The following is a 15,206-nucleotide window of genomic DNA, read 5'->3' as shown; positions in this document are numbered from 1 at the left end:
TCAAAGCTGAAGATGTTCACATGGGATGTGATGCATGCACTGTGTGCCAGGTTCCACACATTACTTTCTTGACGGTTCTTGACTCTCACAAGGCTGCAAAGATGTGGTCCCCACTGAATCCTTGTAGACTATATATCTATGTATACAGTATATATGATTAGTACAATAAATGATCTGATTCCCCTGACGTGCAGCTGCTGTGGTGTCGCAGAAGGATCAGTGGCAGCAGCATGGCACTTAGCTGGGGGGGCTGCCAGGCCTGGACGTTTTCTGGAGTGGGATGACTTTTTTGTCACCCCCACAAGCTTGGTGTTGAAGCAGATCATCTTGTTCAAGGTTTTGGTTCCACTGCTCATTTTCATTTGAACCATTGAGCTTACGACTGGACTAAACATTTTGTATTAAAACTGTAACTGGTTGACAGATCCCTTCATGTGGTGGCTCCCTTCTTCATGCTGTTTATTGTCATTATTTGCCTGTAAAATGTGACTCAAAAGCTTCGTTTGTTTTCCTGCTGAAGGATGTCTCCTGCACACCGGTGCTTTTCTTGTATTTTGCAGTGGTTTGAGTCTGCTTTGATGATGAGGTATCAGCCCTACTTGTCCACGAATAAAGGACAAGAAACCTCTTTGAATCAATTGCACGTCCCTCCCTCTTTTCTCCTTTCCACTTTGACCTGCAGTGATGTGCAGCCTCTAACCCCAGCATGCCTTCAGGTGCTGTAGCAGTGAGGCTCAGGTAAATGGAACTGAGCTTCAGAGCAGTTCCTGATTGCTTTACTGAGCACTGAGAAAACTTTGCTGTGCTTTTGTTCTCTGCAAAATGATGCACCATAAGAGTGTCCGTGAGCACCTGCTGTCGCAGAAAGGGGGAGAGGAGCAACGAGAGCCATGAGGAAGGAAAAGCAGTTTTGTTACTGAGATGTGGGGTCCCAGCATGCTTGGGGAGGCAGAAATGGAGGCGTGACGCTGTCCGACTTCACTTTTTGTTGGAGGAGTAACTCCTATTCTGTAAATGAGTTTCGTTCTTGGAGCAGCTGCTGACTTTGTTACCGCGGTGGCTTCGGCTCTGTGCCTGATGTGGGGGAAATGTAAATGGTTTGGTCTGCCGGGGCTGCACAAAACGGCCTGATTCATAACTCAGCCAACGCGGTGAGGTCTCTGCAGCTTCAGCTCGGGGTGGTCTTGTCGCTGTGTGACTGGCCCTTAACTGCTGGGGGGCTGAACTTCAACGGCTCCGAAAACGCGTGTCCCCAGCACGAGGCCGGCCGTGCTCGGCTGTCCCCGCAGCGTTGGCTCTGCGATGCGCTGCGTGGTTTTTGCTCAGCAGGACGAGGCGTCCCCGCTCCATCCATCGCATGGGTCGGCTCAGAGCGCCGCGACTACCGCCTCTTCTGCCCTTCATTCCGTCGGTAAACGATCATTTCTAGCAGCAGCACTCCCTGCCGGACTGCACTGTGTGTGATGCCCCGGGACAGAGGGGGGCAGCGATCTGCTGCGCTTCGGTGCTCAGTTCTTCGCCGCCGCCGGCAGGCGGCATTGGTCACTGCGGGACGAGCCGCGCTGCGCTCATGTGAGCGCTTTGGGTTGGGAGGTAGAGCTATTTAACGGAAACCAAAACGCGCCTCGCAGTTTGATGGGGTTGTTCGGGCCGCTTTCTGTCATTTTCTGAAGTTTGACGGCTCTCCCTTAGCGCTGCTCGGAGCCGCGGGCCGTGGTGGACCCTCAGCATCGCTGCCACCTCTGTGCTCTGCAGCCCCGGCTCCGTGTGCAGAGCTGCATCTCCTGCTCCCTGGGTTACCCCGAGAGAAAACTGAGTTCTGTTGTAGTGGAAGAAGCCACGAGGTAGCTCCCTGACGGCCAGAGCAGCACTGCTGGGAAAGCTCTGTGTTCCCCCCCGGTATTGTAGCTGGAGCTCTGTCACTGCTTCACTCGTCGCTGCTCCTCCTTCCTTTCTGCCAGCCCTTTTTGCCTCTCTGCTTCCCTATGTGTGCTTCCTGCCCCTAATCTGGGCTGGCTTTGTCACCGAAACCTTCTGTCAGGTGAAGAGGCAGTGGGGCTTTATCCATGGTGGGTTTGTCTCGGGCTAAGAGATTGCACCTGCTTCTTTCTGACTTCAGAGTCCGTGATGAGAAATGGGCTAAACCTTGGCACCTCTGCCTCTCCCATGTGCCAAACACGGAGTGTTGCAATCCGTTTGCTGTTGTTTTCTCTGTGGTTGACTCCCACTGCTGTTTGTCACTGCAGCAGCTGTGGCATGACGAGGGCTGAAGGCCTCAGTGCTGCGGGGCAGCGGGACCGATCTTAATTGCAGCAGTAATTAATTATACAGCAACTTTGTTTGTGCTACAGGATGAATGGTCGTAACACTTTTTCCAATGAATTTTGTGTAATGTGCAGAGTTACGCAGGTCATGCTCAGATAAACTTGTTCCTCCTGTAGCTGGGGCGTGTTGCTTTGACTCAGGGGTTGTGGAGGCACAGTCTGCGTCAGCCACGCTCCTATCTGCACCTGGGAGGTTCCCCGCTGCACTCACCCTGCTCTGCTATCAGTGCTCAGGGTGAAGTCTTCGGGCAGCAACGTGTTTCTGCTCTGGTCTGTGTGTGGCTGTGGGTTAGGGTTAGTGTTGCCTTCGGGCCGCGTGTCCTGTGTTCCCTTACCCTGCTCCTAAGCTCAGCAATGGGCTGATGGGTTCTTAAGGACAGGCTCTGTAAGGAAGCGTGCCTTCCCCCTCCAGCCCTGCAGCTGCTGCCAGGCTGGCTGCACCGAAGCCTTCGGTGCTGTGCTCAGTGCTTGCAGCCCAGCCTGACCGTGTCTTCCCTGCCCATTGCTTTCCCTGGCAGTTGGTAGCATCGCAGTGCTGCACTTCATGTCCAGAATATCGTGGACACAGATGGCAGAAGCCTCCGCAGCCAATGTCAGCTCAGAGAGCTGAGCAGCAGCGTGAGGAGCACGGCTCCCAGAGCAGAGTGCTGGCTGCAGCCTGCTCTGCAGAGCGTTGTGCAAGCTTACTTCAGATCTTGGCTGTGGATTTGTACCTTGGATCAAAGTTTTCTTGCAGGCCCTTCTCCAATATAAAGCAAGGAAACGTAAAACAACAAATATCTGGTGAAATCCAAACACAATCTGCTCTATGTTATGCTACAAAAATGAATGAACTCTGCCTCCCACCCTCTCCCACTGTGACTTGCTGTGAATAAGCGCTGCTCGAAGGAAACTGTGGAGGGGGTTCTGCCTCCTTCCAGCAGAAACAGCCCCACGAGGCACAGTGCTGCTCCTCCTGGTGGGATGCTGGGGCTGGGGCAGCACTGCCAGCATGGAGCCATGCCCAGGTGCTCAGATGTAGGGTTTGAAAAGTAATTAGCTGAAAGACTCTTCTTCTTTTTTTATTCTGTCCTTCGTAAGGACACAGTGTCCTTGTGAAGCCAGAAGATATCTTCTGTGCACCTCACGTATGTTCAGCTCTCCTTTAAATGAGAATTTGTCAGGCTGTTTCCGGTAGCATTGGTGTTGCACCATGGATGGTGAAGGACAGACAAATGTTTGTGCAAATCAGACAAGACCAGGCTAAATTCATCAATTAGGAATCAATTAGGGATAATGAACCTTCAAGCCATTGAGTTATGGGTGTACCCATCAGAGTTGCTTAGACCAGAAGAAAAACTGGGGAGCAGCTCCTTTTGCTTTTTAATTCTCAAATGTTAGAATAAAAAGTCTGTTAAATGGAAGAGGAGTGTATTTAAAATTGATAGAAAAAAAGGTATAAATGTAAAATTCCTCCTCCTCACTGCATCGGTTCAGGGAAGGACTCAGCGATGCACTCAGCAGCAGTGGGAGCACTGTGCTGACAGCCCCCAGCCAACCCCTGACCAACAGCAAGTGCACGGCCACAGGACCTGTGTTTATTTTCCTTCTTTCCTATTATTAAAGTAAAAGCACAAGACAGAGCACTTCTACGTGTTGTGAACTCTACAATTGTTAAAGTTTCCGAGAGGTCACCAGGGTCCCAGATAACATTAGCAGCACGGCACAGTGTTGTCCTTTTGCGTTATCAACAGGAAACATCTTTACCCGCACAGGAACTCCAGCTTTGTAATTGGCCTGGCGAGAGAACATGACAGTGTGCTCTCATCCTATCAGGACTCGGATATTTTGGGAGCTGGTATATAAGGCACACAGCACACAGTGTCTCTTGGACATTAGGAACAGGTTCATGTGAGAAATCAGTGTGCTTTGCTATTTTAGTAGTTGCTATAGTTGCAGCATGAATGATTTTTTCTTGCCCGGCTCGGTTCAGGGTGATGTTTCCTTACGGTTCATATGTATGTTTTTATTATTTGAGTGCAGATGGACGTACTTAAAGTAATTAACGTGGTGATACAAAGCTTGTAAAGAAGCCTTTAGCAAATAAACAGCAAAGCCCTAAATCACATAAATGGAGGCCTTGTTGAGCTTTCGTTGAGCGCTCGCAGACTTGTATGGCGCGGGATTGAGCTCCATCCAAGCCCGTTTCAGATTCCTCTGGATGATAAAGTGTTCTGTTTGGTCTCTGAAACAAGGAGCGCTCATTGCTCCGAGCGATCCGCGTTGAAAGGAGCAGCAAAAGGTCCAATAACTCCAACGAGTGTTAGATCCGAGTCAGCAGCGCTTCCCGGGGCTGCGAAGGGCTGAGTGGGAAGGTGGCCAGGCTGCAATCAACGTGCTGTGCAGAATTACACTGCTCCGATGGTAGCAAACCTCGTTTGGTCCACGTGACAAAGCTGCAGTGCTGTTGTTTTCTTTCCATAGCTGCCATGGCTGTTTGGATCCAAAGTTACTGCAACTACTGAAAAGGAGGAATGACATCGGCGGCCGCTGCCCCACGTGCGTCCCAGGACACATGCAATGGGAGAGTCCGACAGCGTTCTTAATTCTCCACAGTGACCGTCCTCAACTTCAGCAATCCATGGCTGCTTCTATCGAGTTCCCAACGTCAGATTTTTTTTTTTTAATTCTTGCCAGAAATTTCCTTAAATATCTCTCGAGTTCAGAAGTAGTGGTATTTCCAAGAGTTTGGGAGAGATGGGTGAAGGAATCACTTTGCTCTTGGAAAGATGGACGGAGTGTGAGGAAAGTACGTTGGCATTCTGCCTTCATTCTTTAGCACAAAGGCCTCGATGGGTGCCCTGAGCCACCTTCCTCCTGTCACGGGGAGCTGCTGTGCTCCAACGGCTCAAAACTTCTGTCCTCAGGCTTCTTATCTCCGTGAGTGATGTGAAAACCCAAAAATACCGAGGGCTGATGACAACAGGAGTTATTTCTGCGGGATGGACGGTGTCCGGGCTCTGCTTTCCTGTCTTGCTCACTCCTGCAATATGCAGGTGGAGGTGGTGGGAAGGCGCTGCAGTCCTTTCTGGAGTAACTGAGCTCTGCTGTGCTGCAGCAGCTCTGCTTTGTGACAGACATAGGGATCAAGAGTAATAAAGTGAATTTTTTTTGTATCAAACATACCACTTTTTTCTTTTTTTGGAGGGAAAAAAGGAACACAAATGCAGCAGCAAAAAGCAGCAGCTGCGATGGTTGGAAGATATAGCCAGCCAATCTCAAACTAGAAAAGAAGAGTTTGCTTCCAGCACAGTGTGTGTGTCCGTGTGCACGCGTTTGCTGCCAGCAGAGCTGACGTGGGGGAGCTCAGAGCTCCCTGCATGGAGCTGGGGCATCTCCAGGAGATGCAGCACACAAAGACAGCTCTGAGCAGAGCTGTGAGAAACGTTTCACTACAAACAACCTTCCCGGTCCCCGTGCCTCCAAAAGCTCAGAGTAATCCTTCCTAGAAGGTTTTTCCCTCGCTGAGCTCATCAAAGCTCTGCCCTCACAAGAACCACACACCTCCACGCGCAGTGGGGCTTCCTGCAGCGCCCTGGGACGTCCCCGTGCTGCCAACGTGGGCAGGAGTGCACCCGGGGAACTCTCAGCAGTGTTTCCTGTGCTGATCCCGGAGAGAGCAGCGGCCGCAGGAGGGCACGGAGGCTCAGGAGATGCCCCATTGCGCCCCGTGGGGCAGCTGGTACCAGAGATGTGCTGCTTCCTCCCGCTCCATCCACATGCACACATCACAGTTGGGAATTCTAGCTCTATTTTAGGCTGAGTACCAGCTACCTTCCCCTTCCCCCTCTCCAGAACAGTGGTTACCCTCCCCTTGGCCATATGGCACAGAAGCTGCTGGCTTGGTGTTGCATGGGGTGTGCTGCCCTCCTGTCTCCTGACCATTTCTTCTCCCCATTCCTGAGAGAGAATATCAGTATTGCTTTTCCCTGCAGCCATTGTGCACTTTATGCTCCAGTATCTCATCAGCCACGTGGCGACGGCCTCCGGTCCAGTGCCATTAAAAGCTCCCTCAGCAGAAGAAAGGTTCTGAGCCCAACGTTGTGGCTCCAGGGCCACCCCAGAGCACGGGAGGAACAGCGGGTGTCGGTCACAACAGATATCCACCACAACCTGGAGGACGCCGTGGAGATGTGAACTCATTTACAGAGCTGTGTCCCGCACCACGTGCAGCCCTGCAAAGCAGAGCTTGAAGGACTCGGAACAAAACCAATGCAGACTGAGGAACAGGGCATGGCCAAGCAAAGGGCAGCTTCTGGTGGAGCATGGCAAACCTGGCTGCGTTAATGCAGGGCCTGGTTGGTGGCGGTGCTTCCTAGGAAGGCAGCGTGCAGACCCTGCTGAGCCTTGCTCATGGGGAGGGTGAGGTGCCCTATTTAGGGTGAGCAAACCAAGACTTCTGCAGGGCTCTGGGAGGCTGCAGAGCGCCGTGTACGAAGCGCCTCGGTGCAGGGTGGAGCCTGGGGCTGCAATTCTTCACCTCTTTTTCTGGAGGGAGGGGGTGAAGCTCCATCACTGCTTTCCTGTTGGTCCTCAGCAAGGGAAGAGCACTTGCAGCTAATTCCCAGGGACCTGCACATACACTGGAAAAGCTCCTAAAAGAAGTGCAGAGGGGAATGATTGCCATTGGTGAGGCTGAAAGCAGTGGGACAAAAACCCCCACGAGCAGAGGGAGCGGATGGGGCACAGTGGTGGGGAGATATCTTGACTATTAATCCATAATGACAATACAAAAGCCTGCCTGTTTTAAAGCTGGACTGCCTTATTAGCCATCTTTAGATCAGAAACAACCGGGTGTCTTTTAATTCCTAGGGCATTTATCTCCACGTGCTGGTCCAAGGCTGAGCACGGTGCTAAGGACAAATGGACCTCTCCTATTATTCTGCAGAAAGCCGTAGCCTTGCAGTGCTCGCAGAAATACCTCTGGGAGAAAGAGATGATTTTGACTTTGGACAACATCATTCATGAAACTCTGCGCCACAAGCTTGGTCTGAAGGAAACCACACACGATTTGACTCCTTTATCTTGTATCAGCGGCGGAGAGCTCGGTGCGGTTACAGTTCTCCTCATTTCTGAGAAGAGAGGATCACATTTAATCATTGTGTCAGTTGGCACAAACACTGTGTTTGTAGTGAAAAGCTAAAAAACAGCACATTTATCTTTCCCTTGATCAAGATTCATACGATAGGAGCTCTTAACGTTTAAACTCATCAGTCGTGAAACTCTGTAGGGCTCAGCTACCCCGCTTGTTTACTGTAACTTATTCTAAGGAATAAGCTGACCTCTCTTGCCTTATATAACAAATACAATATCAGTAAGCTCCACCCAAGGGCATTCGTTCCCTGGCAGACTCCTACTTTGGCTCTAAGATATTATTCCTGGACCTTTTTTTTAGGAGGGGGTCATCAGCTATCTTGTTTCACTGAGCAGCACATTTCAAAACACGAAGCGCCTGCAGGGGCTGCCTCACGGCGTGTCCTTATCAGCTGCAGAAAAGGAGGAGCCAAGAGAGGGGAGCAGAGAGATCCTGAAGTCAAGGAGTGCTGAGGTTCTTCCTCAGACCCACATGAAGAGCCCAGAGGACTTCAGCCACCACTTCCTGCAGTGATCCCATTGTGTCTGCTTGCAGCATGCAAATCTCAGAGAGCTGCTGTTTCTTACAGTGCTATTACATCAGCCATCCCTCGAACAGCCCTTGCACTGACCCACTCTGATCCATGTTATTTCGTTGGCACTGGTTTGTGCTGTGGCATCCAGAAATCCCGAATACCCCATGTGCACCAAAGGGAACAAACGAGCACCACAAAGAAAAGGCAGCCCTTGCCCTGAAGAGCTCATTTCTCACTCACCTCTAAATCTATCTGGGCTTTAATCTCTTTTTTTCACCACTTTCTGTACAACACCCACCTTGCCCAGACGTGGTAGGCTCAAGGAGGCAACAGATGGTGCCAGCAGTGAGATGCAGCGCGCTCTGCGTGTTCTCAGTGTCTGGAGAATTGCATTGCTACAGAAAAGGCTCAGGGACCACCAGGAGGAGATGGCAGCACCCGATGCCGCTGCCTGACCCAGTGTCACAAATGAGCAGTGCCACAGCTGCTTGTTGGGTGCTGTGTCAGCTCAGAGCCTGCGTCGCGCTGTATGGCAGCGCACAGCTCATGGGAGCGTTGCTTTCGTAGAGGTTGGAGTTTCAGTGGTTTCTAACGACTTGTTCGGTTGATACCGAAGTGTGGAGGAGTTGAAAAGTCAGCTGTGATCTTGGCAAACCCCAACCAAACAGGCCGAGGAAGCACCAGTGCACAGAGCAGAGCACAGCCCACACTGCGCCCCCGGCATGACTCTTCACACCCCTAAGTTGCTAAGTTAGGGGCCTGGGGTGTACTGTTTTTCACAGGCATTTCTATCTATAGAGTTGTGAGCCCTTCCACTGAAGCTTTCCACCAATGCACCTCGCAAATAAAATCCTTGGTTTTCATCTGTATATTTCTCTCTCTTCAGGGGCTGCCCCCTCTCCCACCCTTGTTTACCTAAGAAGGGAACTGAATTTCCAGTTAGAATAAGTGGAGAACTAATGCTCATTTACTTTTGATACTTTGGTATTTGGATTTACATTTGATACTTTGGTACTGCCTTGATTGGACCCAGCTACAAACCCCAAAGACATCGTGAAGCATCAACAATGCTTCCTTTCATCTGTTATCCTGTGCTGAAGTGTTCTGAGCATCTCAGGAAGGCTTCTTTGGCATGATGGACAAACAAGTGCCTATAAGGACCTGGGATATATGTGTTCCATGAAATGCCATTTCTATGCCATGGTCCCCAGGCTGGGAACCCAGGAAGAGAGCAGCTTGAGCATACATTGTCAGAAAGAAAGAAACAAACAAAGAAAACAAAAACAAGAGTTGGGGTGAGAGAGGTGGGGATCTTCATCTCCTGAAGGTTTTTCTGCAGGTGGCTTCAGTTTCAAAATCACTGATGTCCTTAACTACAGAGAGCGTGGCTGTCCACAGCCCCTTGAGGTTTCTTGATGTGCTGTTAAGCTGCCGAAGCTAAAAGCAGCACTTTGTACAGATGCATCACCTGCAGAGCAGCCTGGGGGACTCGGTTACGGCTTTGAAATGAGTGACAGAGCAGCAACAAAGAACAGGAGCTCTGAAATGCCAGCTTAGAGCATAAAGGCAGTGAAAAATAATGCTTTGGTAACTCCTTGTTTAGGAAAAAAGCAGAACACTTCCTCGAATGACACATTCACTGACACTGGTGCTTTGGTGACTCCCTCACAGTGGTGAATCATGGATGGAAGCACAGGGACAAACTGTTCCTGTCCAAAGGCCGGCGGTTCCCTGCCACCCAACAGAAGGTGCTGCTCTTCCTCCTGCTTCCTAACGCACCACTGCCACCAGAAATTCAGCTGGGCCAACGTTTGCAGCTCTGATCAGCCCGGGATCACCCCCAGCTGTGTGTGCATCCCCAGCAGGGACACAGAGAAGGCCCCAGCCCCCATGCCCAGCTCCGTCCCTGGGGCACGCCGGGCTTCCTTCCACCGTGCTCCCTCCTAATGCAGCTCACGTGGTCAGATATTTCCCTCTGCAGGCAGCCGATCTTTCCAAATTCCTTACATTTTAGATTATATATCCTTGATTTTGGTCTTTTGCTTTAAAAAATGCTTTCATTTGAAGCTTAATAGCGAAGGCTCAGTGCATCTGCCAGAGTTCCTGGCACGGCTAGTGTCCTGCAGGAGCAATTACTTTCCAGTGAGTCTCTAGAATTGCTTATTTACTTTCACTTGTATGCCAAAAATACTTTAAAATCAGGACAGTTTTTTCCAGTTACACAATCACCAGAAATATCTTGAATCCATACGCTTCCACTGTGGTTCAATAGTTAATCAGCAAACAGTCAAAACAATTTGTAAAGTACGCAGAAAGCGCTCTGTCCCAGGATGAAAGCTTCAGAAGCACAGCTCCATGTGCTCAAGTCAATGAAGGCCGCAAAGCCAAATCAGTTCCCACCCCATCATAACGACATGGGGAAAAGCAACTGCAGAGGCCCTTCTTTAGCACCTTCCTGAGCAGCACTGCGGCAGCCGCTCACTCCTACACCGCCCTTCTCATCTATCCACACTGAGTTTAGTTACTGTTCTTGGCAAAACCACCTGACATTTGACTTCTGACAAGCCGTGAGATTTGGGATCCTTTTCCACGGGTGCTTTTCAATAAATCATGGTTCATTAAGAACATTAGTGAGAGACAATAGCTGCTCCTACTCCTTTTGATTCACCAAAAGCACCAATAAAGCATAGTTTTTGGCTCTCCCATGTTAAAACTCAGAGCCTCCCCCTCCCTGTCCTGGGGGCACAGGTGAGGAAGCACCCAACACCCACAGCACCTCTTCTGAAGCATCTCCTCAAAGCGCTTTGTGCAAATGGAGGCGCCATTTGCTCTCCTTACTCATGCATATTTCAAATTCCCTTTTAAGTTTCAACGGTTTGCATGGGTGTAATTCGGAGCAGACTGGGGCCTTGCATATTTTGCATACCAACTTGTTATGTGAGTCCAATTTCTGAAAAAGAGATTATACGAGCATTACGATGCAGTTGAGGAGTAACCCGCTGGAAAAGAATAAAATACAAGGAAAGCAGAAGGGTTTGCTTCTTAATTTTAAGCGCACGTTCACAAATGAAAGTGAGTATTGTGTCCGTCAACAATGGCCGGAACGGAATCAGCCCTTCTCCAAACCTACTGAAGAACCATCGTCTTAATGGGTGGCTTTAAGTGACCAGCACTTCTTGCTTTATATATACATACAGCCTCTAGACTTTAAACGATATTGCAAAAGTAGAAATAGCATGATAAACCTTCAAAGCTGGAATAAAAAAGAACCTGTGTTTTAACTTAGTGCTGAGTATTTATACAGCCGGCACCGTTTAGTCCGGCATGTTTGAGCGAGAGCAAGTCTGTGGTTGCAGTGCTGTATAAAAATATTGCAGCCTGCTCCTGCTTTAGGATCTAAACTTCAGTTCCCAATAGCTCCCTCTGTAATTCTCTTTCCAAATAAAAGGAAGAACTATTCCTGGCTCGTAACGGTGTATTTCTGTGGCTTCTTGAACTATAATGAAGGCAGTCTGGAATGCTAAAAATTACATGCTCAATGCCAATTCTTAACCCAGGGTAATTTAGGCTTTAAATGTTTTGAAGTTTACATTTTGAGTCTGTTATTGTACAACTTCTTAATTAAAATGTTGCTATAGTCCGGATCACTAACGCTTCTTGCTCAAAGATCCATTAACATCTATCTTAAAACCACTGCTAAGGGAGTTTGATCATTTTGGTATCGAGGGCTAAGGCCATCTGCTTGGAAAACTATTTGGTTTTTATTTGGCTGTTTCTAATTGTAGAAATTCAAAGACATCTTTGATATCCATGGGATTCCAACAGCAGAAACATCAGTTCTCCATCAGTAAATGCTTCGCTGCTTCTCTCTGCTGCAGAATAAACCTTGGTGCACTTCAGGAAGTAATCTGCTGAGCTCACCACTGGTGAATCAGGTTTGGACAATCCCCTGTGCATCACAGGGAAAGCACACACCGCTGCTGCTCGCTGCCATCGCTGTGTTTTTCCACTGAAATGTTACTCAATGAGAAAAATGTGACAACTTCACTTGGGGCTTCCAGATGTCATCATAACTAACATCAGAGCCAAATAACAGCTATTGTTGGGACTGATATCAGCCTGGATCTTCTTGCTGTGGCCTGCAGCAGTCTGTAGGCCATGCCTTGAGATACACCTCCACATTTATTTCCTACACACAAAGGAATGAGGCTGCAACCTGATGTTTGCCCTCAGCTTAAGCTAAAAATCCTCTCGTTCCTTTGTGTAAACAAAGGGAACTTAGAGCAGAATCGGTGAGAGATCCCAAACCTGGATGTTAACAGCACAAGGATCAGTTATTGCTTCTTATAGTGGGGGAAGGTCAGAGCTGGCCCTGGTTTTGAAGGAGATTCCCACAAGGACTTCTCAGCAAAAACCCTGAAACATCCACCGGCTGTAGGAACAGCCCAGCGGGACTGCAAGGGCTTGGAGATCATTCTGCATGTTGAGGGGAAGTCAGAGCTTTTCAACTGCAAAGATTCACGTGCTTTCATGTGCCAACAACGTGGCAATTATTTAATTCCCTTCAGCCCAGGTTTAAATTCCTCTTCGGCCCAAGGCTCTTGAACGCATATTGTGTGCTCAGATATTCACACATCTCTCTCCAGGACACTGCTTCAGTCCCGAGGCTTTAGCCATTAGGCAGTCTCCTGCATCCTCTACCTGAAGCAGGTCTGATGGCTCCTTAAAACCTACAGGACCCCTCAGCTCGAAGACCCTAATGTGGGAGACACAGCAGCGTGGGAAAGCAGCTTTGAAACAGCAGAAAACACCCTGCCCACCCTGAGCCTGTACGAAGTACCACTGCACAGCTCTTACCCAGTTTACCTTTACCAATCGTTGTACCTTAATAACAATTTCCAGGGTGCATCCTTAGAATCCTTACACAACAACTTCCATGCTCTGTGAATGCCCACTAAGAGCTCCGACAAACGCAAATCTCTCCTATCTGAGACCCTAAACCCATCAGACTCAGGGTACCCTGAAAAATCCAGATCCCTACCGAGCCCCTTTATACAGAGGTTTCAGCCTGACTTCTCCCCTGCACCTCAGTACGCTGTACTGAGGAGATGCAAACTCCTGTGACACAGCAGACTGAACGCACCAGCCGCACGCTCTTATCATGCCAGCACGACACTACAGCTCCATACCTTATTTTTAGCGGTGAATTTTGGTTTTTTTTTCAGGCCTAAGTAAAATTAAGTGTTATTATTTCCACATAATCAAGGCGAAAACAGTTTCACTTTCTTTGAAGCTTTTTTATCTCCCTACAACTGGATTTGAATCTCTGACTTCATCACCACAACCCCAGAGCCATAACCACAAGGCCACATGGTCCCAGAGCTGTTTTTGGAGGTGGTAGAGATGTGAGTTATTTTTGAAGCTGCTAGCTATAAATTTCAGTTATATTTGAAAGAGGGTAGGTTAGCTTTGAAAGCCCTCGGTGAGTCCGTCCTTCAGCGACTACTGCGCAATTACCGAGGCCGCTGGCACGGGCTGCAATGGAAGGCTGTGCTGCAGTTCCTACCATAAACCATCCAGTACAAACAAACAGCAATTGTGAACGACAGTTAAACTAATTGTCCTTGTTGGTATTACTATCCCAAGACGGTTTGTGACGCAGAAAGTCAATCTGCACAAAGTCAGTTTTTCATTACGCTGAGCTCCAAATAGCATCAAAACAAGTCAATTTTAGAGCGCTTGACTGCGCCTGATAAATGCAACCCAACCACCTCAGTGCTTTTCTGAAAAGCTTTCACCCTGACCCTGCAGTTCATGATGCATTTTTGCACTTTTGGTTTCCTGCCTGAAAATGAACGTGAATCTGCCATTGCATTCCACTTTTTCCATGGACTGCACAAACTGGTAAGGTGGCAAATGCTAAGAACTGTGATCAGAACTGCAAAGATCGCATTTGCGAGGTGAAGATCACTTGGAAAAATGATTCCCTGAATTTAACAGACTTTCTCGCCAAGATCTATCCAAGGGAGGGTGTCCCTGGCATACCCAAAGCCCAGTGGTTGGATGTGGCTGGAGACAAAAGCCACAAATGAGCAATGAATGAACAACAGAACGCATTGCTAAAACTGCAAACAGAGGGATTAATCTCTTCCACTTCTAGAAATTGTTTACATTTTTCTCCTCTCATAGCAGTCATTTTCAACTGCAAAAGTTAACCACATCTGTGTGAGACGTAGATGACTTTGGGAATGAAATGATTTCAATCAGAACAAGGGTCATCTGAGAGATGGTGATAGTTACTCATACAAGATCGTGCTTGATACAGCCAGCTCCCAGCTCAGTATTTCACTGGCTGATGAAATACTGACATAGCAAACCACAGCTGCTCCATCAGTGTTATCAATACCAATAAAGTAGACACTAATTTCCCTCTCTTCTTCATGCTGTACATGGAATTTGCCACTGGAGATGCCTTCTCACAATAGCCATGGTCTGAGGATAAGGAAGGACTGAAGAGAGTCCTTAGAGGAAGAAAATGAAAACAGGAGGGGATTCCACAAGTCTACAGAGCTGGAATAGTATTAACTGCAATTGCCTTTGGGTAAGAACCAGGCGTACCATCTCAAGATGGGATGAATTGTTCACCACACCCTCCGTTAAGTGCCAACAGAGCCCTACAGTTCCTACATGACCAAGCTGTGGGCGCTTAAATCTGTGGGAGAGTAAACATCACTTCCCAGCGAGGGAATAAAAGGGCAGGGAAATCACCGCACCGCAGCGAACCTGCAGTGACCATCCCTGTGCCTGCCGGCTCCGGGACGAGGTGCAGCTGGTTCTTGTTCATGTCTTGGGTGCATGGATAACATTAGGCTGGTGATGGCCCAGGCAACGATGGAAATGCTCCTTGAAAGTTAGAAAATCACTGAGCTCCACTGCTCTGTAGAGCATCTGTGATTCCAGGTCATCGCTACCGACGGACGTGGGAAGATGCTGGCAGTGAGGTTAACACAGCCTACGTACCACACAGCATGGAAACATACTGCAAAATGTCAGCCCAGGAGAAAGCGGCGTTCTCCGTTTCGAAGCACACACCTATTCCGACACTGGAAAGCATTTCTGTGATGGAACATGAAGGGAAAGACACCGATGGAGCACAGCTGAGCCCTCCTCCATCCCTGGGGAAACCAGCAGCCCGGGGGGTCCGGCCTGGCCGTCCTGGAACGGCTGCAGAACG

This window comes from Cyrtonyx montezumae, unplaced genomic scaffold (genome assembly GCF_038088225.1).
Source record: "Cyrtonyx montezumae isolate F1298 unplaced genomic scaffold, pur_monq_1.0 scaffold_51, whole genome shotgun sequence".
NCBI classification, from domain to species: domain Eukaryota; kingdom Metazoa; phylum Chordata; class Aves; order Galliformes; family Odontophoridae; genus Cyrtonyx; species Cyrtonyx montezumae.
Note: the sequence above shows the minus strand (reverse complement) of the source record.